The sequence below is a fragment of the Malaya genurostris genome, chromosome 3 (assembly GCF_030247185.1).
Source record: "Malaya genurostris strain Urasoe2022 chromosome 3, Malgen_1.1, whole genome shotgun sequence".
In the NCBI taxonomy this organism is placed as follows: domain Eukaryota; kingdom Metazoa; phylum Arthropoda; class Insecta; order Diptera; family Culicidae; genus Malaya; species Malaya genurostris.
The window spans coordinates 31,409,701-31,437,189 of NC_080572.1; the positions used below are offsets into that span (position 1 = coordinate 31,409,701).

Consider the following 27,489-nt stretch of genomic DNA (forward strand, 5'->3'; position numbering starts at 1 on the left):
CCACACTCCTGAATTGTAATACCAAGGCACAACGAGGAGCATAAAGCGTAATGTTATTTTCGTTTAGCGACTCATGCTTGTACAACATACGCTTGATAATAACATATGTTTTCGTTTGATTACTGTCGGTGATAAAACAAACCCTGATAAACTAAACGAAAGCTGCTTGCAACTCATATATCATAAACGATTAATTCCAGCAAAGCAATACTTGATGGATCGTATGAATCGAGCTTTGAGGATTGCAAATGGATCATGCTGTGCGAGCTTGTATTCCACAACATCCATTAACTAACGGCTCGATTGCTCCGAGTCTGGTTGAGTATCCAGTAACGCCGTGGCCGTTGAATATCGCGTTCAAAGTTACCGACGCGCTCTGTGGCGTTCCTCAGTCGATCTCGAACCGTTTTTGTGGGTGGACGCGTTTTAAGAAAAATTAAATTAACACTTGTTATCGCGCGACATTGGCAGCACATGCTTTCAGCATTTGTTTCGAAACTGTTTCGGGAGCGCTGTTGTGATTCCTCAGGTGGTTTGTGATGAGGCTGCTGTGAAAGAAGATCGTTTTATCGGTGGTTGTTTTGCTCTTTAGTGAGCGTAGGTTTAGTGCAACTTGGTACCAAAATCGACAGAGCGACAGATTGGAAAAAAGAAGGGTAATGAAGTCCGTGTAAAATTTTTGGATTGCTTTTGTTATTGCTAGTGCTCCAAGTGACGATCGTGGTGTTGCTGTGGTGGTACGTGTTCATTAAGCTGCTGCGACTACGACCACGATTGCTGCTTCTGAGACGCCTTGCCAGACGATGTATAAAATTTAAATCCAATATACCAACGATTGTGCAATGTTATTATTTGATCTATTCGCGGTCAGTCGAGGGGTCTTCTTTCCTATAGCTATCATTACTGCTGTTAAAAGAAACAATACAATCAAACTGTTTACCAACGCCACTTTTATTAAAACACTTGACTGAAGGTTGCGTTTATGTGTTTTGAGCTTCTCTGTACGTCAATTACAAATAAATTCAATTTTTCAAAGTATGCAGTAGCATATACTTATATTTGCTTTATTGAAAGAAATGAAGCAAGAGGAAGTTACTTACAGAAAAAAATATAGAAGCTCTAGTTATTAACGTCTTTAAGGAAAAATGACCACGATTTTTCTATTTACTCATTGGCGAGAAAGCGACAGCCGTCGAAATTTTCGTCCATCAGTTATTAGCAATTATTGAAATGCAAAACTATCATGTGATTATAAATCGAACTGAATTTTAATTGTATGCTAGACGTTATTCAACTCGGGTTGAATTCACAAGCGAAAACGTTTTTTTTTTTTTTCATTTACTTCCAAAGCAACCGTAAACTTTTGCGACGGTAATGTATAGTCGAACATAAGTGATTTCATCGAGTGGATTCTAGTCTAGAAGGCGAACTGGTCTCAAGTGCCACCATTGATCTGGAAAGGATTTGTATCGTTGTAAGCACCGAGTGTTGTAACGCTACTGGTATTAGTGATTGGTTAGTTTTGTGTTTGTGATACTGTGTCACGGGTTTCAGGAAACCGCCAACGACAGGCTGTTGCCCTAGCTGCAAGGTTGAAAACAAATAGTCCGTATCTAAAAACAGGTAAATTATCACCACATATAGGGTGTGGTAAAATACTACAATGTAATCTACGTCGTATTTATGAGTTGGTTCTTATTAAAGCTTGAATACATAAAAATGGCGAAAAATTGAAGTCGTTTCAATTAATCAAATCATTAATACATGATATTTTAAAACCTGTTTTAATCCACCTAGTGGTGTAATGATAATATTCTCATGTATAATATTGTGGTATTGTACTCAACATTTTTCCTTTCGAATTTTTGAAAGAAACCGAAGGATTGTTCGTGCATTAACATAGAGAATGAAACAGTTCTCTGATCGGTTGGGCGATCCATTTGAAAACGAAATGGGTTCACTATTATATGTACTTCCAGCATCGGAACCCGAGAACCGGCATAATCGAAGTCGGTTCTTACGACCACCAATTAACATGGCGTACAAACTCTACTAGTTTTTATCTGAACGACGATTTAAATTTTTGTTGTATCCGAAAATATGCTGTATTTTTTGGGAGGACCATTAGACCTTTCATTTGACCCTAAGATTGGGAATAACGGTTATGAGTCCATAACTCATGAGAAGTGTTAAAGCAAAACAATCCATTAAAAAATTAAAAAGGACAGTCTTGTTGAAACTGCTTGCAAATTTTTTAGATGTTTTCGCATGTGTTACGATATATCCATATATAAATTTCTAAACCGATATGTAAAAATAACGTAAACTGTGCGCATTTGAAGCGATTATGGGTAATAATGTTTTTACGCGGAACAGTGAAGTGATTTTCGAATGTTGCACTCTAATTGTACACGTCAAATGATGTTTTTTGTATCTTCTAACATTCCGGGCTATGCCGTCCGGTGTACTACTTGTATTCGATTTTTGTTTTCCGAGTGCACAAAGTTTTCAGTGAGAGAGTCGATTTCGGAAGTCGAATGAAGAAAACAGCGATTTAGAAGTAAAATTTTCAAAAAGAAGTTTATGTTTCGTTTATGTCTTTTTCTCCAAAACAACATCGTATTTATACCTGCCAATATAGAAAAGACTACCGCGATTGACATTTTTTTTCGGTAGTAGTGTGCCATCTAGTGGCTAGTAGTCATTACGGTGTTAACGTTTTTTTCGGTGACAAAGCGCCATATAGCTGCAAATTGCAGAAACAAATTCAACCATTTATGTTGGTTGAAAACCACTTTTTATTTCTCTAATTCAACTAAAAAATTAGTTGAATGGATATGAAGTGTGCCTTAGCTAAGAAATGACAGCACGTTTAATTGGTGAATTCAACTAAAAAAATAGTCATTTCAACAAATATTTTATTACTAGAATTAAAAAATCTAAATTAGCAAAAGTAAGATTTTTTTAGTTGTCTCAAAAAATAACTAATTTAAATCAGAAAATCAACTAATTTTTTCGCCAAAATGCTGATTTCGGTCTTTCCGTGTAAGTTTGTCAAAATCGGTTCAGCCATCTCCGAGAAAACCTAGTAAGATTATTTGACACATACACAAACAAACACACACACACACACACACACTCTCACACACACACACACATTGCTCAGCTCGATTAACTGAGTAGAATGGTACATGACTCCGGGCCACTTTTTACTAGTCGGTTTTTCAAGTGATTGCATAACCTTCCTATATGAGAAAGGTAATACTGAAGCAATCCATAAATTCTTGTGTTTCTTCTCTTTATGTGATGAATCGTTAATCAAGTGATGAAATGATGAATGTGATGAATCAATAATCGAACATTTATCCTCTAAACAATTTACGAAAAAACGAAAAAAGAAAATCCGTAAATTACTAGAAAATACTCTGAGAAATGATATAGAATTAGTCCCAAAGGTACGAACGACCGAGAAGTTGGTAGAAAAAGATTAGGACGGTACGCGCCCAGGCATTCACGAATAAAAACATTGAATGAAACCATGTTTAATTTCAACTGAGTGTCACTAGTATTCCAAAACTATTGCAAGTTTCAACATGTACCAAACGGTATTATACTCATTAGATGTCTCTCTTTAGTCGGAACTACAAGAATAAATATTCGTTGTTATTTAAAAAAGTACAAAAGAAAATCGAAAAATGACTAGTTCCGAATCCCAGCCAATTTCTGTTTTTCTTTTTGCTTTCCGATGATTGGTTTCCAAGAAATGATGACAACCACCAACCATTAGAACGAATTTGGACAGCTGTTTTAAGAATCGCCATATTGAAAAAAAAGAATAAACAATTATTATTGAGCTTAATATAAATATTTTCATCTGTAAAAAGTACAATAGTAAAATATTGTTCAAATAATTAGTGGAATGTAAAAAATAACGTTTTCTGGAACCTGGCCCTAATCTCAACTTTAAAGCCTTTGGCATCGTACCGAATGCAATGTGTGGTAAGCTATATACGATAGAAAAAAGTTTCAGTTAAAGAGAATGGTTCAGAATGATGCTCAGAAATTCAACATTAAAAGATAGGGCCACTAGGTAGAGTGAAAAATAACCTCCATAATAATGAGAGAAATGTGTAATTTTTTAAATATTCAACGCAGTCTGCTTATTGCTATGATTTTTTTATTAATGAGCCATATTCTGAGTTTTGAAAACAAACAACAGTTCGAGGGGGCGAATCGGGCGAATAAGGTGGAAAGGGAAGCAATTGGAGCCATAAATCGTTGATTTATGCAATGATATTGTCTTGTAAAAACAAACTAGATTTTCGATCCGATCGAGTTTGTTTCGCAATGCTTTTGGTCCTCAATGATTCGCAGTAATACTCGTTGTTGAATTTTTTTTCATTTTCCAAGGTATACCACTAAAGCATAACATGACCTTTCCAACCCATTCAGCCTCTCTAGGCCGCTGCGGAGCACTCGTGCCGACTACAATCAATTACCGGGAACTCATTCTGTTCTCTGACGTGCAATCATGAATCCAGGTATCATTAACGCATAAAGTCCACCAGATTCCGCATCAGCATGCCAAAACACGATTGCGAAGAGTACATGCGTTTGTGTTTTTCGTCCGGAGACAGCATGCGCGGCATCTAGCAGTAGCATCACGTTTTCATATGCAGAATCTAGCCCAAAATATGGCGTCTACTCTTATTACTAATGATAACGTTTCTTTCTGCTCGGCAAGGACCATTTCATTTATTTCTTCTATATTGTCCAGTAACCGCATCCGAATAAACTTTTTAACAGTGTGAGATAACCATAAATAACTAAAAAATTGAATATTATTAAACTTTTGGGAACATTGAGGAAAACTCATCCCCCTTGCTTGCCTTTCTCGTACCAGCGACGACGGTCCTCGGTGTACGAGTAGAAAAGGTATGAAAGGTATCTGGAGCCGGAACCTGAATTTAGGATTGGATTCTAGAACTGAATTCAGCACCTTGGTACCCCCCCCCCCCCCAAAAACTTTGCCTACGGGATAACTCTATGGATCTCCGAGGCTCCGTAAGAAAGTTGGTTTGTCCAGCAATTTTAATACCTTTCTATAAAGAAAGGTAAAAAGTTTACAACGATAAGCAATTTAGAATATTATATAACTTATTTCCAGTATCCAACAGATATAATTCTACGCGGATACATTATGAAAATCATGAAGCGGACAATTATGAAAATCATGAAACATACACACTTAAATTTTATAGCTGAGTCTCGGCAAAAATATGCCGAGATTCGCACAGCCGAGTAATCAGCAATCATCTCGGCAAAAATAAAAATACTGAGCGTCTCGGCACTCTTAAATTTGACAAAAGTCAAATATTGCCGAAATCGTCAGCATAAGATTTACTGTTTGCTTTGCTCTCACTGAATATTCGGCAATCCAATAAAACGAAAAAATGAAAAAATAAATTACCGAATCATCAGTAATTAAAAATCTAGTCGATTAATTTTGTTTGTGATTTCTCAACATTATAAACACTCCATTTAGGATCAAAAATTCATTTTATTACCATTTAAAGGAGCCTTACAAATTTGTTGCCAGCATGTAGCATACAAAAAAATTTAAAAAAAATTGTCGGAAGGCTCGCATTTGATACCGAATACTGTAAAAACCATGCAAAGAGTTTTAAATGCTGACAGTATTTCCGGTCCTATGGGAATTATTACATCTCTCCAAACTAATGAGCAGTCTCCTTCGCCAAATTCCTCAGACATCACTACCATCAGCAGCGTTTCCGGATGCCTTGAGTCAAGCTGGAAATATGAAAATAAATATATATATTGATTTCTGGTTTACAAAAATTTTCAATATTTAATGATGCATATACGGTATTGTTCAAATAAACTTACTTTGATCCATTGAATTATTCCATACATTGGGTTATTTTTTCGCATATCCCCCCAAAGTTTTGTCTCAAGGACGCTTTGAGCCCCGAGTTGGGTGTTTTCCCTTATAATCGCGAGTGCTCTGATAAAGTCGCTTTTTATAACTTTTTATTACAAACTTGTTGCCAGCATGTAGCATACAAAAAAATTTAAAAAAAATTGTCGGAAGGCTCGCATTTGATACCGAATACTGTAAAAACCATGCAAAGAGTTTTAAATGCTGACAGTATTTCCGGTCCTATGGGAATTATTACATCTCTCCAAACTAATGAGCAGTCTCCTTCGCCAAATTCCTCAGACATCACTACCATCAGCGGCGTTTCCGGATGCCTTGAGTCAAGCTGGAAATATGAAAATAAATATATATATTGATTTCTGGTTCACAAAAATTTTCAATATTTAATGATGCATATACGGTATTGTTCAAATAAACTTACTTTGATCCATTGAATTATTCCATACATTGGGTTATTTTTTCGCATATCCCCCAAAGTTTTGTCTCAAGGACGCTTTGAGCCCCGAGTTGGGTGTTTTCCCTTATAATCGCGCGTGCTCTGATAAAGTCGCTTTTCATAACATTCAAGCTATTTATTCAATATTTTTACTTGAAAGTGGTTCCACACTTCTTCGAAGATTATCCATTTTTTCACTAGAGAATTCCATCAGAAAATAATCGCGCAATGCGAAGCGAAAATGTTACGCGACAATGAATGACAGCTGTTGTGCTGAATCTCGGCAACAGCTAGCGCATATTCCGAAATCTCGGCAAACGTCTCTGCTGATGTCGGCATATCTGTTGTTTACTGATAAACTCAGCAAGCAATTATGCCAAATTTCGGCAAAGTGAAGCATTTTACCGAAATATCAGTGAATGCATTTAACGAAGTTCAGAAACATGCGTATTGATTACTGAGCAATCAGCAAATTTACGTGTTGCTGATCAGTTTCGGCATTTTATTATGCCGAGCTCAAAAAAGGTTTTAAGTGTGTACACTGAAGTCTTTTTTTATGCGAATTTACGTACCGCATAACTCTGAAAATTCGCATAAAAAAAACCGCATAACTCTGAAACTTCGCATAAAAAAAACCGCATAAATCTGAAACTTCGCATAAAAAAAGACCGCAGAAGGGTAAACCGCATAGCTTTGAAAATTCGCATAAAAAAAACCGCACAACTCTGAAACTTCGCATAAAAAAAACCGCATAACTCTGAAAATTCGCATAAAAAAAGTCGCGTAAAAAAACCGCATAAAAAAAAAGACCGCATAAAAAAAGACCTCAGTGTATATTCTTATGGGAACACGCCCATTACTGCTGATTTTATGAGCAAAATGATTCATATCATGAGCAATAACTCATCATTTTGCTCATAGAATCATCAGTTATAGGCGTGATCCAATAAGAATATATGTGTCATGATTTTCAAAATTTCTTAATCATGGTACCGGCAATGGATTTGTATCCGCGTAGAATTATATCTGTTGGATACTGGAAATAAGTTATATAATATTCTAAATTGCTAAATTGCTTCCATTACAGATAAAAGTCACGGAACTCCATAACATTGTTTTCGTTCTACCATCATTAGAAACAAAATTACGGAACGCTTAGGTAATTCTCGTTCCATGCCTATGATAAATCATATCGGTATCCACAAATACACCCATAAAATCCAATACATCTAGAGACACTCGATCGTTTTTAAATTGTACAGCTTAAGTTTGAACAACCTGTGCATGGTGAGCTGCTAATGCTCACGAAATTACCAACTGCACGGGTGCTAAGTCTCAACATTACGGCTTGGGCAGTTTAATTTTGGCCTTGATCTGTGGGTTTTAGTATTGGTGTTTTGTTCTCATACCCAAGCGCTCGAATAAAACCCAAGTTGATGGCAAAAAAGTGTATTTACTGAGCTGTACATATAGGTTGGCAAGCATTGCGCGGCTTTTCCACAAATATTATCCTAAACGAAAAAAAAAATATCCAGTCAAAAACGAATTGATATTGTTAAATTCTTCTAACTAGTGGCTAATTAGAGTAGAGATGGATTTAGCTGCCATGTATAAACACTTCTCCTTTTCCGACTGATTAAAATGTTTTTGGATTGATTCGAGTCGAATATGTTACGGTTTATTTTATTTAACAATATGTTTAATAAGGCACACTGCCTTAGCTCTAAGAAGCTGAGGGTATGTTACAGATTTTCATGATATTTAACCTACAAACACCTTGGTTCAGTTTTCTCGTCCATAATTCACATCTACAAAAAAACTTTTGTCGTCATTAATTAATCCAACAGTATTACAGTATTTTAATGATAATCGACAGTGAATTATTGATTTCAAAGTCGTAATTGCCACAAAATTCTACTTAAAATTATATTCATAATCTATACAACTGCTTTTTTTATCATTACCCTATAATAAGATTTATAGTACTTATGGCTAAGTAGTACTATTTCAGCATGTTTACATACCATCAACCAGATGCAAGTAGATAAAAGCTGCTCGAAACCAACACGGAACGACCGAAATTAGCTCTGCGCCTAATTCGTATTACTGTTTTTGAATTAGTTGATTCTAACAACAAAATTTCCAAAATAACTATAAAATTAGTTAAAATGTAGAATTTACTGTGCTGAAAAAAACTCTTATTTTTAGAGAATGTGTTTAGTTGGCGAATATTCTGGACACAAACCAGCAATATTTCAATCCAACACGAAATTCTCATTGACAACTAATTTCGTTATTAAAATCAGAAACTTTGATTCTATTTATCTATCACCGTCATTACTGAAGGGCAGCAGTGTCAAAGCAAAACAATCCATTAAAAAGCTAAAAGGGACAGTCTTGTTGAAACTGCTCGCAAATTGTTTAGATGTTTTTCGCATGTGTTACGATATATCCCTATATAATTTTCTAAACCGATATGTAAAAATGACGTAAACTGTTAGTGGAAAGTGTATTTATTCAGAATTTGTGCGCACTTGAAGCGATTGTGCGTAATAATGTTTTTACGCGGAGCAGTGATGTGAATTTCGAATGTTTCACTCTAATTGTGATGAAGTTTTTTTGTATCTTCAAACCTTCCGAGCTGCGCCGTCCGGTGTACTATTTGTATTCGGTTTTTGTTTTCCGAGTGCTCAAAGTTTTCAGTGAGAATGAAGAAACAGTGATTTAGAAGAAAAAAAATTCAAAAAGATGTTTACGTTTCGTTTATGTCTTTTTCTCCAACACAACATCGTATTTATACCTGCCAATATAGAAAAGACAACCGCGTCTGATTTTTTTTCGGCAGTAGTGTGCCATCTAGTGGCTAGTAGTCATTAAGGTGTTACCGTTTCTGTGACAGGGCGCCATATAGCTGCAGATTGCAGAAGCCAATTCAACCATTCATATTGGTTGAAAACAACATTATATTTCTTTAATTCAACTAAAAAATTAGTTGACTGGATATGAAGTGTGCCTTAGCTAAGAAATGACAGTACGTTTAATTTGTGAATTCAACTAAAAAAAATAGTCATTTCAACAAATATTTTATTATTATTAAGGGAATGAGAATAAAAAATCTAAATCAGCAAAAGTAAGATTTTTTTAGTTGTCTCAAAAAATAACTAACTAAAATCAGCAAATCAACTAAATTTTTCGCGAAAATGCTAATTTCGGTCGTTCCGTGAAAACACCGACACATCGAGATGAACTTAGAAACAAAGACACGGCATATGCTACTTTCCTAAAACCTCTTAATCAACCTAATGATCGCGGATAGAAGCCACTCATACGTAAAACTTTAAATTTAGAAGTTTTGAAAAGGGAAGAAAGAAAAGTGATAACTTGGAACGGCTGTCAAGAAAAAATACGACCGAAGGTTATTTTTTAAAGGGAGCGAGGCGTTCATCGTCAGAATGTGATATACCAGCGAAAGAAGTGTTGCAATAGAAAAGAGTCGAGTTTTTAGGGAAAAATCTTTCCCCTGGTGGATGTAAATATTTTGACAAAAAAGAAAAAAATTGTTTGTTAACAACACCACGCGATCGATACTGTCACTCGTAAACTTTTCATAATTTTCTATTATCTGGTGTTTTATTTGTTGTTAACACAACTCAAGAAATTCAGCTCAAACAGCGCGCGTCAAATTCAAATGATATATTTTATAGCATAAAGTGGTGTTCGGTTGAGCTGGAATAAATATAATAAAGGGTTCCAAAGTCCTATTCTTTGTGTTGCAATATTTTCCGTCTCATATTTGTCCACGAGAAAAATGTTAAAACATGAGCTTTAAATTACCGGAATGTCCACGCGAATGATTCAAATGTTTTAATTTTTGTCCAACGTATGACGTTTCCCATTCAATTGCATGTGTATCAAGGTGGAATCAACAACAAAGAAATAGTGTTTTGAAACAACCAACTAAACTTCACTAGTTTTGTTGAAGTTATTTTCCCAATTTCAAATCAACAAAATTTATGATCGATTTTTACTCGCATTCCCTATAGGCTCCAGAACAATAACAAAAATCGTTTAAATTCAACCATGCATCTAATATACTAACACCATTTTATTATTTAAATTTTTATCTTTTCATATAGAGAGGTTATGCAACCCCTTGAAAATTTGAAATCTTACTGTTCCTCAAAACTATTTCAATTTGTAGGTCTTGTTGATTGATGACCGAACAAACCGACGTCGACCATTTGGTACCGATTTCTGGATTACCTTTCTGCAATGATTCGTTCATGTGTTTGGAATTTTGCGCAGTGAATTTCACCTTAATGCTCATTTTGAATTATTTTTGGATATACCATACTACTGAAAATTTTATCATAAATTGCTGAACATATGGTATGGAGAAAATTACGTAGCTGCATTAAATACAACAAGAGATCTATTATGTTTTACCCATTCTTGTATAGAGCTGAGCTGAGCTGAAGTAGATCGCCCGTAGTTGCACTTCGTGATTGACCGAATGAGTGGAAATGTACAATGAACCAAGAAAATGAAGCTTGGGAGGAGCAAATCATTTTCACTGTACATACCCACTCACTCCTAACTTTTTATTCAATGATCAATAACGACGCAGGCTACGACCAAAGGCTGTGCTACTAAGGGAAAGGAAGGAATGTTAGTCCGATACTCGTTGTTTCTAGAGACCGCGGGTACCACTGTATCTCCACGAGCATCACGGGATAGGAGATTTGTTAGTAGGGAGGGAAAGAGATCCGCATATGTTTTGGTAAACAATATGATCTCAACAAAACCTGATTTTCGATACTCAGTAGAAATATAATAAGTAAGAAAAATATAAAATATCTCCAAGCAACGATCTCACCAGTATCCTTTTTCCCTCACTCGCTCTGCTGTCAACAACGCGAGATGAAACACGACCACTGAAAGAATAAAATAAAAACACTCGCGAATGGGTCCGCTGCAGACCAACCCTAGACCTTCAGTCTGAATCTATGTTGTACCCATTCTAGTACAGGCTTAATTTTGAAAAGGAACCCCATGGTAAAGTAATTCACGACAATACAACGATGAAACATTTTTTCGTAGATTTACATAGTAGGAAAACTTCGTATAGTTCTTTGGGAATCTATAAGAGGTTCTAAAAATAACTGATTTATAGAATTCAGGGACTGGACCCGAGTTCAAAAACTAAGCAGGCTCAAAATTCAGTTCTAGAACTCAATTCTGAATTTAAACTCCGGAACTAAATTAAGTCCGGAAATCTAGTTCCAGAATCCAATTCCAGAACTCTGCTCTCATTACTGGCGACTGCTCTTACTGACGACCGAAGTCCAAATAGGAGCACGACCTGAGCGTTTGATGTTTTATCCCACGCAAAAGGTCTACTTTTATTGCTGGCGACTTTTTCTTTCTTCGTTTTATTTGTCACTTCCACCTAAATGTTCGCTACAAAATTGTTGGAGTAGATCTTATGCTTCAGATTATCCCAGAAATACTCGACGGGACGCAGCTGGGGGACGTTGGACGGATTCGTCGACTTGGGTACCACATTGATATTCAGCCGCTCCATCTCCTTCAACGATTGCTTCAAGTAGTAAGCCGACGCCAAATCCGGCCAGAACACCGCGTCTTCGTACTTATGGAATTTCTTGATGAACGACACAAGTTTCTGCAGGCATTCCGTACTATAAATTTTCCCGTTCACGGCGAGTCTGAAGCGAAAGAAGAGCGGCTTTGACATCTCCTTCTCATTGATTGTCAGCCACAACTAGTACATTCTTGAGGACTTTGGTGTGTGAAATGAACTTTGTCCGGAGCTCACTTCTTTCGTAACATACGAAGTGCCCTGCCAGTCGTTGCCAACCAGAGTGATATAGGTCTCCTCGACCATCCCCACCGCCACGTCGGGATTCGTCGGTAAAATCGAGTTGACCATCTTATTTAGCCGCTGCAGCTGAGTCATGCAGATCCGAAATCAGTGAACATGACTTCCGTTTCCTGACATGCATGTTCATGTTTGCCAGGTATTTTTCCACAGTTTGTTTGATTGTATCGACCTACCGGCCAAGCGCACGTAGCGATGTAGCCACTTTTCCCTCGGTCTTCCTCCTCAGCTTCCTTTGGATCTTCTTGTCGTTCAAGGTCGTCGGCCGTCCGGAACAGGGCTTTGTTTCGATACTCTGATTGTTGTCTAATAGTGCCAAGATGTTGTAGATACCGGAGCGGACCTATCCAGCGTCTTCAAACTGCAGCACGATGTTCGTTTTTGATGCGGTGGGGTACCGTTTTTTGAACACGCACACTTCTGAACGGCGTTGCTTCACTGTTTTTGCATCACGATTAGAGCAAAGATAAACTCAAGATTACAATGTCCCATGCGATTCATTCAAAAATGTTGGGTCAGAAATCGTGAACCAGTTGGTTCAGTAATAATGTAATTTTATTGACCCTCCGTTAATAAGTGTCGACTAATTCCGACAAAATATCATGGAAACAGTACAAGTTAGGAAATAAGCAAAAATATGTTTACATTCAGCACATAATAAATTCTTGCCTTAACTGACTTTAATGCTTCATGGGATGAGAAAACAACATAAATTCTAAGCAATGGTTATAAGTAATTTTGACTTTCTTATTGTAAGAATCACATGATAGGAAGAAAATTGCTTATTTTCGTTCGTAATGTAACTTGATATTTTTTCAAACATAAACAATCATTGTCATAGTAACGACTCATCTAGCGATCAGACGCTTGTTGTTTTGCTCCAAAAGATTGAAACTGACAGTGAACCGAGCTCATCGAGGGGTCCTATTCAAATGATACGTGAGAAACCACTGTTGCAGCAGTATGATACAACCTTTTTGAAGTCATCGCTTGGCGAAGGTTGGTTATGCGGCAAATATGCCGAACAATAGACATATTTCCTGTCATACCAACTGTGACAGCATAAATATCCCGAGTTGTGAGCTCCGATACAAGAGAAACATCGAGAGCATTATTTGCAAGTATGCATGCTCGAGGCATTTCACGTGGATTAGTCATACCGTTCTTGTTGAAGGCAACAAAGATTGGGTTTAACAATTTTCCAACGTAGAAGTTTCCCTTTTGGAAATATGGTTCTTGAACCAAAACTATGGAAGCTTTACCTTCTTGCAGAAGTCAGGATAAATTCATAGTTGCTGTACGTTTCTGCTGGAGATTGATTTGTGCTACTCTAACCATTATCAATTAAATTAACGAGCACTCCATTTCCAGCACTTACCGTACAACAACTAGAAAAAACCAAATATATTGGCTTATAATCGCTTATAGCGAACCATGTAAGGATTTTTTTAAATGTTTTAATCACTTAAATCCCACGAGTTGCGAAGAAAGAAGTCGTCCACGGTGCCAGAGCTTCGCTTAACACAGTAAGAGAAAACCTTAAGATATTCCGTTCACGACTGCATTATTCAACCTCCTGCAGCCATTCAGTCATCGGCACGGAAATACAACTTGACTTAGGAGTTCCAATTTTTGTGGCCTTTTACAACATGGAACAGGAAACCAGTGGATCAATTCTTGGTGAAAAAAATTCCGCCGGATGCCACACGGCTCACCTGTTTGGTGGACTTATACCAACGGTACAGGTGGACCGTAGCGTTATTCTTAGCCAGTTGGGAAACCGCTACCGACACTATACGACTATCTAGATTGCTCAGAGAGGGAAGTTAACTTTGATGGTCAACTTCCATGAAATTCATTACAGAAACAAAAGGATTTGTTATTGTTAGCATTTTGAAAAATTTCGGTGAAATAGAAAACCTGGTAAGCTCACTATGTCTCATTAAATCACACCAAAAATGCTTAAACGTAAGGGTTACATAAGGTCAAACCAAATTGTTTATTTATTTTGGTGGGTTTCTAGGTGAAATATTGCGTGCTGCTAGAACATAATCTGGTTGAATGGAATTAGCATTTCTACTCACTAAAGCAGTGACTTGCCCCTAAAACAGTGAACCGAAACCTACTTCTAAATGATTAAGTGCTAAATATAAATACACGTTTCGAAATTCAACCTAATTTGGTTGGCTATGTTTTAGAAGGCATAACAAATGTTTAATCAGTTATCATTATTTCAAACTCGGGAATATGATTACTTATATATATATATATATATATATATATATATATATATATATATATATATATATATATATATATATATATATATATATATATATATATATATATATATATATATATATATATATATATATATATATATATATATATAAATGGCTAACTGAACTGTAATTTATATCCACTCACATGAACTGTTTTGATCGGTTACCTCAATCAGTTTAAATAGGAAACAAGTTCCCTTTTTCAAATTTTGACATCGACTTTGACACATCACGCATTGTAATTATTCCTTATATTGTTCTGTTGCTGAAATAACTAGGCATGAGTTATTAAATTCTAGAAATAGAAGAAATCATGTATGTCTCATTTTCGATGGTAAATAGCCAACAGCTAACAGTAATGGCATTGTATGCAATAGAAGAGTACTGATGTTAGGTCAAAACCAGATTCTAAGCTGGTTCGAATCGCTTTGACAGCTTCAGCACTTTCACCAAGCTGAAGCTATCAAACAGCCTTTTAATAATTCTGATCATAAAGTCTTTAATCATAGGCAACCCGATCATAAACTCTTTATTCATAGGCAATCAGGAATGTTCTTTAGCGGCGAAGAGAATGTTGCTCTAAACAAGGTGTGTTTATATCCAGATTCCATATATGTCGAACTGAATCGCATGCACTAAGGCACCCACTCACTATCTGAAGTCGTTTACACTCATTTATGCCCCAGTAATGCTTATGTCAGCACATTGATTTTATACAAATTCGACTTTCAAGTCAAATTCGGAGTGAAAGGACGTAGAGGCAAACCGTTGAACTACCTTACTAACATGCTGACGTTATTTCGCAGGAGAACTTTGTTTAAAACAATTTCGAATCATCTGTTTTCAACTTGGTGCTTATTCCCGATCCGGTTTTAAGATGAATTATTGTAGCATCTTTTATATCAAATTTCCTTCACAATTCAGATCTTCCCGGGTACAATAGCGAATTAAGTCGATCCCGAAGATTTTAGCAAAATTAATTACTTCATAGACACTATCCAAAAGTCTACGAAAATTAGAGCTGAGTAAGCCGCCTAAGCTGTGGGAATTCTTAGGACCGTTGAAATATCTTATTTGCATAAGAACGTTGCATTGTGTTGTCTACTGGGTCCTAATATGCTTCTGCTCACGTGTCTTTACTGATCCCACGTCGTTTTTTCAATTAATCAGATATTCAAGCTGGACCTCATCGATTTTAAATCTTTCTGCATTACAATTGCTTTAAATCGAAAATTCAATCCAAAGAAATTCCACAGCAAAAGATGAGACCGTATTATTTCTTTTTATAATTTTATTGAGTAAAAATAGGTTCAACTATCTCTAAAAAATCGATGTGAGCTTGTTCCAGAGCACGTAGATGAATAGAACAGGTTGCACAAACATAAATTCAAATGAAAGATCTTGTAGTTACACTGAATTTTTTTGACACTTTTCAGCCTACTACCTTCAGATAATGAGAATGACGAGTACTGAAATTTCTATATAAAGAACATATTTTCAAATGTAAGGCTATAATATTAATAAACAATTAATAAAAAAAACGTGTTTTAATCCACCTAGTAGTGTAATGATGCCTTTCTCATCAACATTTCATTAGAAACCGAAGCAAATTCCTACGGACTTTTTGACAATCTTTTTCCAGAGCCGGAACTCGGAGACTGTCACAGTCGTAAAAACGTTTTTGTGGTCATTAACTAGCCAGGCTAACAAGTTTTATTAGTTAAAACTAGTTGAGTCACCTATCATGCTCTATTTAGATTTAGATTAATTAAACAAAAATGAAACCATCCGAAAACCTGTGCTCCTATTACTGCTGTGTAAGAAATTCAAGTTAAATGGGTAGTAATACTTACTAATGAAACATGCTTTGTGATCGGATTTTTATTTTTGTTATTATTATAAATGTAATCACAGCCGATTAATTCGGTTGTGTTTTGAAAACGGTTGTGTTTTGAAACTCTTTTCGTTTTCCTGTACACCCTATGCGAAATCGAACAAAGTACGCTGTGTGATTCGTTCGCGAGGTGGTGCTGTTTTCTTCTTCCATACTAGCACATACCAATGCGTACTGGTTTTGCATCGTTCCAGAACCAAAAGTCGGATCTGAATTAAATTACACACTACCTTTTATTACAATGAGAGCTTGAATCAAGATTTGTGAAAATCGGTTTAACCGTTACTGAGAAATCGATGTGAGTTCCGTTTTTGGAATTTTTCTTCACTATTATGGGAGCTTTTGGAACCGAAAACCAGGGACTAGTAGTCCCAAAATAGGTCTAAATATTCACTAATTGACAAGATCTGCCAACAAGATGAATTTATCATTGAGTTTTATAAAAATTTGTAACTCGTTTCATCATCACTTGTGAAAAAATACTCATAAAAATGAAATTTTTTCGATTATCGCGCTGTAATACCGGAACCGGAAATCGGATCCAAATCAACTTTTCGGGAACTTATTAAAGAATTTCAAGACCTTCGAGAAAATTTAATTCGCCTTTTCTTATAAATTTACACATATTACCTTGTAATTCCGGAACCAGATGTCGGATAAAAATAAAAATTTAATTGCAAGCTATGGGACCATAAGACCTTTTACATACACACACATACAAACACACATATACAGAGATTTTGTTATCTCGACGAATCGAGTCAAATGCAGCATTTTGTAATGTTTGGAAGAGTTGTTCTCCATAAAAAATATGGAATATTCTCAACGCGGAATGGTAAAAAAACCGTCGTTTTTTTTATTTTTACAAAGATGACTTTTCTCAAATTTATAACTGAATCGGTTTTGCAATTGTTTTGTTATATAAGTTAAGATTATCCAAATGAAATAAAAATTAATAAAAACAATCGAAATTCAAAAAAACAGATAATATATGTTTTGTAAGGAAGTTCAGGTCTCACACCATTCTCATAAAAAAGGCTACGCAACCACTGTGGAAGCTGGAATTGTGCATATATTATTTTTTATAGACTCAAAACTGAAAGTTCCAGAAGTTGCTGCCATAAATGCCAAAATGGAACTCGAATCTGTTTGTTTGTTGAATCGAAAATATCAAACAATAACTAAAGAGTCAATATATTACAATCAACTCGTATTGTTCTGTTTACTAATCGTTGCCAACTCACAACGGCATTGATAGAGGAAGATTTTTCGACGAAATTTTGATGAAACTGAAAGTCTAACACGATAAGATATTACTAAAATTTTGGTATCTATGGATAGACCAATTCTGTAAAACAAACAGAAACAAATATTTCGTTATTATATGTAATTTTTTATGTTCATTGCACAGTAATTTTCTTGAGTTATGAAGACGATTTTAATTATGTAACCAGTGAAAAAATTGCTAATCCTTCGATTTTTTTAATTCCATTTGCGTACAAATGATGTACTTGCAATTTCATTAGATAATCGTCAGAGTTATCGCCTCCTCTTTATGAAGCAGAATGTCCCGAATTGTGTGGGGTAATATGCTTAGGAATTCGCTCACAAAAATTAGATATGAAGTCAATTTAGTTTAAACTCCGTCTGACTGATGGGTCCAGCCAGACCTTTTTCGTTTTTTACCATCAATTTTACATATTTATAATTTATCTATCGAGCTTCCTAAAATTTTATTGGCTATCGATCTATGCTATTTGCTATGTACACAGTGTTCTCGAAAAGGACGAAAAACGGCTGGTTTGAAACATTTCCCTCGGTCTGACTAATGATATCTGGCTGGACCCTATACATTATGTATAGAAAGACATATGATATAATATATGTTCATGATTTTTTTTATGTTTTTGTTGTATTTTTCCATTCTAACCTCCATTTAAGTTCACATCGTACTTTCATTCATACAAGTGTTCATTCATAAACATACGTTTGTCTTTATTCTTGCTTTTGTGTTCTTTCTGTTCTATTATTAGTATTCTTTGCCCATTCACTGCTGAATATAGAGTGTACACTTGACCTGAGGAAATGGTACGGAAACACACATACGTCTGAGTATTTATTTTGCGAGAGCTCTGTTACTATTGGCTGCAAGATTCATCATATCTGCGTCTCAGTTTACGAGTGAAAGTAGAACGCATAGGACACGAGTGCCAGTAAACATATCTTTTTCGCTCCTATTTATTGGATTGTTCACATTGATGCTTTTTCATATAAATTAATGAGTGATGAAGTCCAGTTTTTATACAATACACGGTCACGAGCTATTATTCTACGTTACTTAATAACAGACATCAAACATAGCAAACAAATCACCGGTGGCACTTGTCGTGAACAGCAATCCCATTTACTAACGGAAGTGGAAGTTTGTAATAAAAAATGTTTGCTATAAATATTATTATAAATACATCTTAATCGCACTTGATATATTAGTAACTTAAGGTTCTTACTTTAAAAAATTACTACAATCGAATTTTTGACACCATTTAATTCTAAAAAAAAATTAAATTTTACTCTAGAGAAATTATTCTACTAAACGCTCAAACGCTGATAAATTCATTCCTAAAATTAGCTTTAGAATCCTAGATAGTGTTTCGCAATTATTTGCCTATTTTTCAAATTTAAAACTGTTGATGGAATAGTTTTAAAATTGCATTTTTAATGTCATCATGATCGGTCGAGTCACGTACGGAACACTGTAATTTTTTAACGGCTAATTGTATTTGCAAAGAACTCGATGGTGCAACAAAAATAATGCAAGACGCATCTTTCTCCATTCTTTGTCCAGAACTTCAGTTTTGCCGAACATTGAAAACCGAATGAATAATGTTCATATAAGCAAACATTTTGTCGTTCGTTCGTCTATTGAAACTCTTTTCGGTAAACCAATCAATGGTTGTGTCTAATCATACAAGCATCGGTACCGAAACAACATATGCAAGAGAGACTGCAAGATTTGTTTACATGAAGCAGTAAAAATTAACCGAAAAACTCGTTTTTATTGCTTCGAATTGTTCATCTCCAGTTTGCCAACAGCATTCAAAGGTTCAATGCATATGTTTTGTTTGCATAAATACTACAACAATAAAATCACAAAAATGTTCAGATCATGTTTCATGAAAAATCTCTTTTTGTAAATTCAATATACGTTTCCATAAAATAAAATTTAAAAAACGCTCAAAAACATTATTGGTTTTATTATTTCCATTTTTCCGTGTAATATCTTTACCTTTAGAAGATTTCAAAAAATCTTATGCCATGACAAGTAAAAAATGTGAGAAACGTGAGTTCGCGTAATTAAAAATGCATATTTTTTATATTTACCACGAACGGGCGTGTTACCCAACATATAATTCAAAAGAAATATTTTAAGGGTTTCGAAAAATTAGACATTTTATGTATTTTCGAACGCATACAGCGAGTATTTGTTCGTAACTATGAGATATAATAATGACTGAAGGTAGTCGGGCATGAAACTTTCACGATTTTTTCTCTACTTAAGATATAGCAACATTTCCTTAGGGGATGCTTTTTACCCCATCTTCCCCTATTTTTTTTTGTTTAGAAATATACGCGGGTAGAAATTCTACTCCACAAAAAAACAAAATGATTCCAGGAAAAACAGTGCTAGCAACTCCTACGAAAAATAAACATGAATAACAGTCATGGTATCTTGAATCATTTTGTCATATTTTCCTGTAATTTATATGTATCGCATCTTTCAGTAATGGGTATAACTTCAGGCGTATTTATGTAAAAAAATTCGACATTTTTCTGTGCGTATATTTTGAGACGTTCTAAAGCGATTGAATTTTGTTAAACATTGAAATAATGTATTGTTAGATAGCTTGATAAGTACTTTATAATATTACTATGTAGTATTTCTTAAGCGGTATACTTAATGAATAATAATTCACAAGCAAAACGGCAAAACAGGAAATGTACCGTCTAGGCATATTGGGAAATTGAGCTAATAGTCATCTCATTAGTTGAACCACCACATTATTTTTCTGATTACTCAACGGATTGAGATGAAATCATAACCAAAGGTTTCGTTTCATTGAAATGAAGCAATATCTAAGCCATTTTTTGTAAAATAAGTGTAGTATTTCTATTAAAGTTGCGCGAATGTTTTCATTTTCATTTTATCTTTGGAGCCAAGGCATTGAGGAGAACACACGAGATTAATGAAGGGGCTGAGATAATTATGAGGTCAATTCAAAAACTTAATTGATAAAATTATGTTGCGATTTTTTTCATAAATCAATTTTGTTATAAATCTGCATTGATGTTCGTAGCCGAATCTGTATGTAAATCAATTAGGCTTCACACGAATATGGTATAACCCTTTAAAATTAGTTGGATGAGCAACGTTCGACAGCTATTAGTGGATTGGTAATAAGATCATTCCCATTTTTGAATGCATGCCATTGAAGATGTCAACTAGCTATTCTCAGCCTATGGTCAACGAAGTATTATGATTTCAAAGGATTTCGCAATATAAAAAGTTAAAAACTACTGATGTAACCAATAACTGTCAATCATGAACTATATTCATAATTCATTCGTTCATTCGTGACGTCATATTATAAAACGTTATGCAGTTAGTGTTATCATCTCTATGAAAAAGAAATAAAAAAAACGTAATGGATAAGCAAGATAAATGTTATAATGAGTGTCATGGCTCGTGATAAACCCGCTAGATCAGTAATTGTTTATCAATGTTTGCACTCTATCTTTCCATTACATTAGATCGGGTCTCTGGTTTTTCTCCGGTGTCACATGGTGCAGCAAATATATGATGTCCGAGAAGAAAATGGGAGTTACGAGCTTCGAATAGAATACATTTCACAAGTAATGCATATAACGACAATATAAAGAGTTCATGATAGATCATTCTGAAAACAAAATCATGAATTGTAGTCATAATATTAAGAAAAAATACTTCATGGTTGTCAACAATCTTTGTGATTATTAGCCATTAACGAACAATATTTTGAAAATTATAATTTTGAGTCGCATGAAAGTAAAGAAAAAATTAGAATACAAAACAACTAATCATTTAGAAGAGACTTACTGTACACATCATAAAATGAAGACTTCACAAACTTCATTTATTGGTTAGGTACCAGATGGGTAACCGGTTTCTGCAGGGTGGCAGTAGCAGTGCAACATGACCTGCAAATGCACTGATGAGTCGAGGACAAAGCATAAAAATGTGGTCTACATATTTATGACACAATACTATAACCAATCGTATAAATGCTCTAATCAACCGAATTCGTATTTTTTCCGTTTCGTTAACTAGAATTATGTGCTCTAGCATTCCATCGTGAAAACGAGAGTTATCAGCAGTGTGCCATCTTACGGTATCACAAACGAGTTTATCCAAGAATCAGAAAAACAGGTATACGTACATATGAATCCCAATAAAACTAGGCTATTTTTGCGGATATGAGAACATTAATAGTCGACTTGCTTCGAGCGCAACCGAAGCACAAAATAAGGAGGTTTGGATTTTCAGTGCGTCTATCGTGACCGTTGTCGCACATTTGTACGATCAACTGATTGCGCAATATCGCCTCGTTGCAATGCCGTCTAAGGACTCGGAGACGGGTTGAAACCACTAGTCGACGAGTTGCTATATGGCTGTTTGACCACTTCACTTTTTACATTCCTCCTCTTGTGCTTGATTTATATAGGTGCACTTCCTAGATAACCAAACCGTTTTCCATCTGCTTTGGGATAATCGTACTTTTACCCAAGTTTGAATCTGAAAGCAGAAACGATTGACCGATCCTTGCGATTCAGACGATTCGAGTCGATTGTCGGTGCATCGTTCAAGGAATGCCTATTTATAATGTTCCTGCTTTCTCATAATCAAAGGTCCTCTAACATAGTTTAACTCTTATCTGTTCCCCATTCAGTAAATTTTCTCTGGAAAATTCAAATATGTTGAAAACATGGGCTATTCTACAATGTTTGTAAGTGTGTTAAAAAACGAACAATGAAATATTAATTTATTTGGTCTTACTTGGAGATGTATATGTACTAAAGATACTGTATAAATTTGAGCAATAACATTCAAGCAGTTTTCAAAATATCACGGCAACAGTGGAGAATAATCGTATTTTGAGAAAAACGCGTTCGACGATTCATAATATATTCATAATAAAAATTATCTCAATTTTCACTCCATTTTGTTATGCCAGAACCATAGAGTAATTCTTCTACTTCTTCAAAGAAATGGCGCCAGAACAACATTTATGAAAATATCAAATTTGGTTTGGTATACAAGCCCCCTTAAGTTCGAAATTTCAATTATGTCCGAAGAGCAGAATAATTGTACACAGGTTTAGTTCTTACATAAAACACTTCGAAGAGCTTAAATTCTCAATATATTTTTTGGATGCTTTAAATTTATATTTGATCACGTGAAATGTTGAGGATGTAATATTTCTAATTGAGGTAAATATCTTACTTCATTTGAATATTCTACCAAATCCAAAACGAGTCAAAAACTATCGACAAAGTTCATCTGGATGCTTATGAATTTGTTTTAATATCTGTACTTTGAGCAGAATAGAACAAATGTTAAATGTAACCGTGGATACGTTGTTACTTTTCGATAATTTTAGAAAAGAACAAAGACCTCCTATTCCCTCACGAATTATGGTCATTACTAAAACAAACACCGGAAACTGACTGGTTTTTGATGTCACTGCCCTCCAAGTGCAAAGTGCATTAACCTGCCTATGGATAATTGAGTCACAACGGTTGGACCAAGCAAGTGCCACCTCGAGCGGAACTAACAATGTGTATGCACGAAATAGATTCGTAATGTTTCAAAACACGCAAATGAACCATAACTATGCATGCGCCTAATTTGCCCCTCTTTCCTATTCCTGACACCATAACAGGTTTTGATGGGTGAATTGTAGAGAATTTCTTGTACTTGTAGAACTGTTTCTGTAACAGTTTTTTTTCTAAACCATTTTCAAATAGAAAGAATATAGTTCACACCATCCATCATTAACCAGATAATTGCATTTATTTTCATTTTACTAGTCGGGTCACTACACTATTTCATTGATGGTTCTGTATATAATTGATAGATATTGATACAATGCTCTTAAAATATCTTCGCAATATCAAAAACATTTTACTTCAGAGTGGTTTCCAAAAGAGTACTTAGATTTTAAATCGGTTTGTCATTTTGCACATAAGACAAATACTAATATAACATTGATAGGTAGAGCTCTAAAATTAACACACGCAAATTATAAATAGGAACAAATGAAACTGGAAAATCAATTTTGAAAAACAATAACTACCCGATATAGATATTACAAAGCGTAATACGAGAGAGAAGACATAAAATATACAATAGTTTGAAAATAGAAGAAATAACTAATACTTTGCTGGATTAGGAGAAAAGCTGAAAAAATATTTGAAAATTTTTGATATAAATATTTCTTTCAGACCATCAAAGAAATTAAAAAACAAACTTTTTGCTAAAATAATGTGTTTAGGAACAGTTAATTTTAAAAAAATAATAATCGTAGAACAGAAGAACAATGCTGAAAAATAAAATATTGCAGAAACTAGTTTGATCCAGTGTGTGAAAAACAGTTCGATAAAACAAAAAACCTAGACAAAATTTAAAAAATGGTACAAAAGCCTGATAGTAGAAAGTTTTCTCGTTCAACTCTATTATTAGTAAACTGAAATGACAGATAGATATTTCAAATCCAAAGATAAAAAGAAGAAATAAGTGTATGGGAAAATAAACCGAGGATTGTAAGATAACAAATAAGTTTTTTAATTTTTTACCTTTTTGACGACTAAGTCAATATTTCTTTTTTCTTTTTTTATGCGATATTAACTTAACCAGAGACCATTTTTGTAGAAACAGAAAATGAAAATTATATAATGATAGTACTCAAGAGAGAGCAAGGATGTGAATATATTGAATGGAAAATGAGAGACGTGACAGAGGGTCATTTAAGCACGCAGAAATCTTTTAGTAACTTAACTTTTACCTTCTACCAGAGGAGTCGGGCTTAGGCATCTGAACAATGCGAATCGCCCATGTCTCTGGTATGTCGAAAAGTAGTGATAAAGGTCTTTTACCATTTACTATCCGAACCGGCCGGTTTGTACAATTATAATTAAAAAAACAGAATGATATATTGCGATATACAATGAAAAATATTTCAATGTAGAATGGGTTTTAATTCATATGCTATTTCGCACCCTCTCATTCTGCTACTAACGCATAAGACGATAGCACCCAGTCGACGCCGTTCTATTGACCAAATGTCATCATAGACACTCGGGGAGGCGTAAGATAGGAACTTGTGAGGACTTTTTGACGATTTCAAATAAGTGAGATTTATTGTGCAGAAACTATCGAAACTGAAAATAATAACGTTGATTGAGTTTTAAATAAAAGTGTTTGACACAGAATTTCAGCGTACGTATAAAATCGAATAAATTACGAATATTATATCCAATTGTATTGTGTTGATTAAAAATGTAGCAAAACGATTACTTTGTTGAAACGGTGTAATCTCACATCTCACGAAAATTTCCTCTCCACGACCAGAGTCGCATTGAAAGAGTGTGAGAAGAGTCCACGCTGTGTCCCATATTTTCAACAGTAGGAAGTGGGTATCTTCACTCTCTAAATCCAATAGTTCAGTAAATATTCAATGGATTTTTTATACAGTCCAGTTGGTTGATAATTGCCGCTAGCTAAAATATACCAGGATAAATTTCCACGTTTCTGTCACTCAAACCGATTTACTTTACTTCATCTGCTTTAGGAAGCAAATTTTTTTACTATGAAATTGACAATTTTCCCACCACTGCATTGTGAGCGAACAATTCCACCGCGAACCACACAAACAAAACGGTAGTGGAAGCAATTATATTCCACATATACACAGATGGTACTGGTATTAGAGTCTTCATGAAGTACAGAAGTCGTGAAAATATTTTTTTTCTCTAGTGGTCTGAACGTCGCTCCTCTCACAAAATAATTCATAGCAAGCAAACTATCTTCACGGGGCTATAAAGTGACGAAGATTATATATTTAGTTTTTGCCAACAGACTGATGACTGGCTCTCCAAACGCGAACGGCTGTTAATGATGTCTTTATGCCACGAAAACTTGCATATCACTTATTTGATTCATGTCAAGTTAATAAAGGGTAAGAATTCTTAGTTATACTTGAATATTATAAACAGAAGTGCAGCATTAGCAATGGCGATATGGTGATCTTAGCAAATACTGCAAACAAACAAACGCTGGCTGCTAGAGAGATACTAGCTCCTGGTTAAGTTAATCATCATGACAGTGCTCAAGAAGAGAAGAAAAGTAGCCAAGAAATAAATTTCAGTATCCGTCGTACTTTTCATGGCTGGTGACAAACAGCTGTAGACCAAAACAACTATCACAGCGGTATAAAAAAATAGCCTGAATCCAAATAATAGAATAACACAGCAAAAATTAAACTAAAGTCATCACCCAATTAGAATTATAAGCGATCTTGGACACTTAGTCTATAGCAGGAAACAATCGCCATTCTCGAAGCAACCGGTAGCCAAGGTCATTATCAAGTGCAACCGCGTAATTGTCGTTTTCGTTGTTTAGCGATATGCGCTCTAGCATACTCTATTATATATAAACAGTTTATGCGGACTACGGTAAAATAGTATCGACCGCGTAAACGGAATAATTCGATTCAATTATATAATTAATTGTGTATTCTATAGCAACAAAATTAGGTAATTCCTGAAAGGACAGTTGAGCTGCAGTTTGTGTATAAAAATGACAGAGAGAATCGTTATCTGCTCATCAACCGTCAAGTTCAGGTCACGGCTAATTACACAAAAATAGAAGCATACATTGTGTTCGAGACTATACCGTGTATTTTTAATGACAAAACAAAACATTTTACTGTAGAATTCTATATACAGTTTTATTTTCATATGGACAGCATTTGTTCAAACATTTTATCACCACAATAAAATTTCTTTCTTAAGCCTTACAAAATTAACGTCATTATCACAAACTAAAAATCACGTGTTTCATGGATTCAACCTGTTTTTCAACTGTGGGGATATAACATCGACTACAGTAGGAGTTGGAGTTGGAGCCAACAATAACACTGGTCTAAAAGTCCTTGGCAATGATCAGTAGTTGTGTTGTCGTGATGTCAACGATCCCTTCACTTCGCTCACCTCACGGCCCAAGTATATTCATATACCGGTAGAATTATGCTTCGACTACCCGCGATATCTCACGTATCAAATAATGAATTGATGACTAGCACAGTTCCTGAAAAGAGCGAAATTCACGAATCATATAAGAATTCCAAAATGGTTGATATATTTAATTCGACATACCACAGGTGATAATCTTTTATCTTGGGAAATAACACTTGTGTTACAAAGAGTAGTTCATGGTTGTTTCGACTAGTTAGCATGAATTTGACACACGAAAAAAATACGAGGCATTGAGATTCAACATAATTGTCCAATAATTTTTCTACCAATTTGAAACCAATATCAAACAATAAACAAGAAAAATTTCACATTTATTTTTATATTCTAAAAGAGCACTATGTCACAATTTTGTGCTTCGGAGTCTATTCACGATCGAAGGTTTGTGGAACATTCTAACATTATATTCTACTGTACTCCTGTCGCGCCCATACGTCTGTACTACATATGTATACCTTGCCACAACACAGATATGCATATTTCGACAGTTACTTACTACTATCGTCTATAGGGTTATTGTTCTCATCAGTAGAGCCGCCATGATATTTTGTGGATTACTAGACGTTCAGTCAAGGAATAGTGATAAACTCGAATACAGTATTGTCACGGGTGGGCGGTTCAATGCATAGGGCACTGGTTTTACAAACCAGTTGTCTTATGTTCAAACCCTAA

General features: G+C 35.0%; 1 protein-coding gene across 3 annotated transcripts in view; it reads left to right on the top strand.

Annotated features, from left to right (window-relative positions):
* The first annotated feature begins 370 nt into the window (after positions 1–370).
* The window catches only part of LOC131435185 (tetraspanin-11-like), a 32,120-nt gene continuing 5,001 nt past the window's right edge, over positions 371–27,489 (top strand). Inside the window, exons 1-2 of one of the 3 annotated variants that reach the window (XM_058602814.1) lie at positions 371–656; positions 1,284–1,623. The gene's annotated coding sequence lies outside the window, so the exon portion shown is untranslated. The remainder of the gene's footprint in view (positions 657–1,283; positions 1,624–27,489) is intronic. The other 2 variants (XM_058602813.1, XM_058602815.1) reach the window with 2 other exon arrangements.